General features: G+C 46.5%; 1 long non-coding RNA gene across 1 annotated transcript; it reads left to right on the forward strand.

Moving 5' to 3' along the window:
* Positions 1-242: 242 nt before the first annotated feature.
* LOC116358566 (uncharacterized) lies at positions 243-3,680 on the forward strand. The gene is made up of 2 exons (XR_004206313.1): positions 243-362; positions 3,414-3,680. It is a non-coding gene; the product is annotated as an uncharacterized LOC116358566 (long non-coding RNA).
* Positions 3,681-4,065: the final 385 nt, after the last annotated feature.

Below are 4,065 nucleotides of genomic sequence, written 5' to 3' on the forward strand. Positions count from 1 at the left end.
GTTTACAAATATACAGACTGCCATCCCTTGTCTTTACCAGAGGCCGCTGTTTTATCCTTCTGAAAAAGCTTACAACACGCCAGCTGTATCTTATTCATGTCGTTGTTCAGCCAATATTGTGTGAAACATAAAATTGTACAGTTTTTAATAATGGCCCGTTGGTAGGATACACGTGATCGTACTTTGTCTATTTTATTATTGATTGATTGTATGTTGGCTGATAGGACTGATGGTAAAGGTAGACTACCCTCTCGGCGAGAGATCCTTACAAGTCACCCAGACCTTCATCTCCCATACCTCCGTCTCTGAAGTAAATACTTGCCTTCCGACTCATTGAAGAGAAAGTATTCCTCCAGTACAGGGTAAGTAATTACTGTCCTGATATCTAGAAGCTCTTTTCGGCCATAAGAAACGGTGGCAGAAACATTATGTACAAAATAAGTTACAAATAACGTGAAAAACATACACAAAAGCACAATTGGTAGCAGGATCGTAAAACGGCAGCCATCTCCTTTCGGCGCTGCAAGCTGCAAGCTTGCACACCTGTATTTGGGGGGTTTCTCCCATTCTTCTCTGCAGATCCTCTCAAGCTAGGTCAGGTTGGATGGAGAGCGTTGCTGCACAGTTATTTTCAGGTCTCTCCAGATGTTCGATTGGGGTCGAGTCCAGGGTCCAAGGCTCCGGCCTTGGAGCTGGAACGGACTGGGCCCCGACACAGAGGAAGATTCTGGCCATGGAGCTGGACTGGACACCGTACCCGAACTGGGTACCGGCGCAGAGGGAGGCTCCTGCCATGGAGCAGGACTGGATGCCGTGCCTGGACTGGGCACCGGCGCAGAGGGAGGCTCCAGCCCTGGAGTGGGACTGGACACCGTGCCTGTAATGGACACCGGCGCAGAGGAAGGCTCCTGCCCTGGAGCTGGACTGGACACCTTGCCTGGAAGCTCCGGACCGTTGACCCTCTCTGGAGGTTCCGGAACGTTGACCGTCGCAGGAGGTTCTGGACCGTGGACCGTCGCAGGAGGTTCCGGACTGTGGACCGTCGCAGGAGGTTCTGGACTGTGGACCGTCACAGGAAGCTCTGGACTGGGGACCCTCGCCAGAAGCTCTGGACTGGGGACCTTCGCCGGAAGCTCTGGACTGGGAACCTTCTCCGGAAGCTCTGGACTGGGGACCGTCACCGGAAGCTCTGGACTGGGGACCGTCGTCGGAAGCTCTGGACTGGGGACTGTCGTCGGAAGCTCTGGACTGGGGACCGTCGCCGGGAGCTCTGAACCGGGGACCGTCGCCGGAAGCCTAGTGCATGGAGCCGGCACAGGTGACACGCACCTCAGGGCGAGCGCGAGGAGTAGGCACAGGACGCACCGGACTGGGGAGGCGCACTGGAGGCCTAGTGCAGGTGGTACCAGACTGGTGACACACACTTCAGGGCAAGTGCGAGGAGCAGGCACAGGATGTACAGGACTGGGAAAGCGCACTGGAGGGCTGGTGCGTGGAGCCAGCACAGGTGCCACCGGACTGGGGCTGTTCTTTGGGCTTTCGCTGTGGCCGCGAACCCCGGCGTCGTCGCTGTCTTGCCTTCTCTCTTTGTGTCTGCTTCCAAGGAAGGCTTTAGTGTCCTCCCATTATTTCCTTCCAAGTCCAGGATATCTTCTCCTCCTCGGCACGCTGCTTGGTCCTGGTGTGGTGGGATCTTCTGTCACGATCGTCGAAATAACATTCTGACCAAATCGCAGCTTTGAGTTCCACATCTTTTATTTCGTGAAACGCACAAAACAATAAAAAAAATAAAAAAATCGTGAAGCTATGGAGTGCTCACAGGCAGCTACACGTAAACAATATCCCACAAAAAAACTGTGGAGAAATGGCTGCCTAAATACAGTATGATCCCCAATCAGAGACAACGCTAAAGAGCTGCCTCTGATTGGGAACCATACCAGGCCAACATAGAAATAAAACAACCTAGATTACACACCCTAGTCACACCCCGACCTAACCAAAATAGAGAATAAAAAGGCTCTCTGGTCAGGGTGTGACAAGTCTGTCATGGAAAGAGCATGTCTTCCTAAATCATTTGTACATTTGAATAATTTAGCAGACACTCTTATCAAGAGCGGATAGAGTGGATAGATTTATCATACTTGTTCTCCATGGGAATCAACCCACAACCCTGGCATTGCTGTCACGAATATCACAGAAGGTGGCTCCCCTTCCTGTTCGGGTGGCGCTCGGCGGTCTTTTTTTCCTTTTAGTTTGTTTTGGTCTAATTGTTTTCACCTGTTCCTTGTTGGGGTTTTGGGGTGGGTGTTATTTAAGTTTGTTTAGCTCGCTTGTGTTTGTGCGGGCTTGTTGTCATTGTACGTTGGAGGTGTATTGTTCATTTTGGGTTTTCGCTGTCCGGTTTATGTAACAGTGGTCTTTGGGTTGTGTTGCACCTGTGTTTTGGCTTCACCCATTTTTTTACCTGTTCCTGTTTACTGTGGATATTAAAGCGTTTTTTCCCGTGAAACTTCTGCTCTCTGCGCGTGACTCCACACCCATCACTCTCCTAATGTTACAATTGCAAGCGCCATGCTCTTACCAACTGAGCAACACTGGACTAATGTTTTTTACATTCTGTGTAAGTCAGTTATGAATACAATTGTACCATTATATTGCATTGATTTGCAACTTAAATGAGCTGTCAGTCACTCCTGTATGTCGCCAAGTAGTAAACCTCCATGTTGTCTAATGCTGCATTTGTAACCAAGTGGGAAGTGAGAATTTACCACATAAGACTGGGAAAAATCTTCAACGGCCCTTCCACTGGTAAATTACTAGTGGGAAACTCCTCTATCATCCAGACCAACTTCACCCACTTCTCCCACATTTTGACCTCTGACATCACCTACTAAGGAAATGACCTCAATAACAGCATTTTCAGCAGTTAAATGAGGCAACAAAACATTATTTATAAAACTAATATGGTTTTTGAACACTGTAATTTGTTTCCAAGCGTGATAGCTGTACTTTTAGTTTATGGTTTATGTAGCTTGTTGGTCATTAGCACGTGAATGCTTTGAATGAGTTTAAGGCACGTGAATGCATCCAACTGGTATTTACAACTTCACAGCAGGTAAATTCCCACCTCTTGTTTACAAATGCAGCATTAACATTAATATGTCTATTCCTGATGACTTCAGTAATTACAGGGATGTCACTGTCATCACTTTCAAATAAATTACATTTCAACCAAACGATTTTAATGTTGTTGTATAAAAGTTGGATTACGCAGAAAGGTGTAGATTTATTCCAAAATGCCCAATAACCCACCAAGCCAAACATAAGCTTGTGTAAACACAGCAGTACGTAAACATGCTGACCTATTTGTCATTCCAGGTTTCAATGACTCCTTTCTCCATCCTTCTCCTCAGAGGTGTTCCCCCTCATTCTGGATCAGTGCTTCCTCCAGACCATTCACTGCATCCAGAAACTAAAGTCAACCACCGAAGCTGTGAACGCAGAGGTTTAAGTTAGCCATCAGTATTTGAGGGATACTGTGTGTGTGTGTGTGTGTGAACATTTCTCTGGGCCCTGAAAATGAACGGACGGTATGTGTGCCCCTCTATGAGTCTATTCATTCCCACTGTAACAACTTTCTCATTTACATGCAATGGAAAGCAAATAAATATGCTGCCCCAGATGAGTCCTAATCTGGTCATTTACAGTAAGTAAGGAGGAAAGCAAGCCAAGACTGTGGTTTTACAACAAAGGTATTTAGGCTAGATAAAAATAAATCAATGTTACAACAATGAAAATTTATTTTTTTATGGAATAACCTTCATTGGCGTTTTGCCCTACGTGACTTGGAAAAGGTAATTGAAACTGATCTTGACATTGCTATTGATATTCAATATATCATGATGTACAATATATATAGAAGTTGATATCACAGTCAGTCACTCCCTGTCATTGGTTTTAAAAGGGAAGTTCTCAGGGTTTTAAACTGCGCACACAAACCAGCTCTGCACCCAAACAGTACTAACCATATTGTGCTGTAACCAACTCATCTTTGGAATGATAACA

The sequence above is a fragment of the Oncorhynchus kisutch genome, linkage group LG30 (assembly GCF_002021735.2).
Source record: "Oncorhynchus kisutch isolate 150728-3 linkage group LG30, Okis_V2, whole genome shotgun sequence".
NCBI classification, from domain to species: domain Eukaryota; kingdom Metazoa; phylum Chordata; class Actinopteri; order Salmoniformes; family Salmonidae; genus Oncorhynchus; species Oncorhynchus kisutch.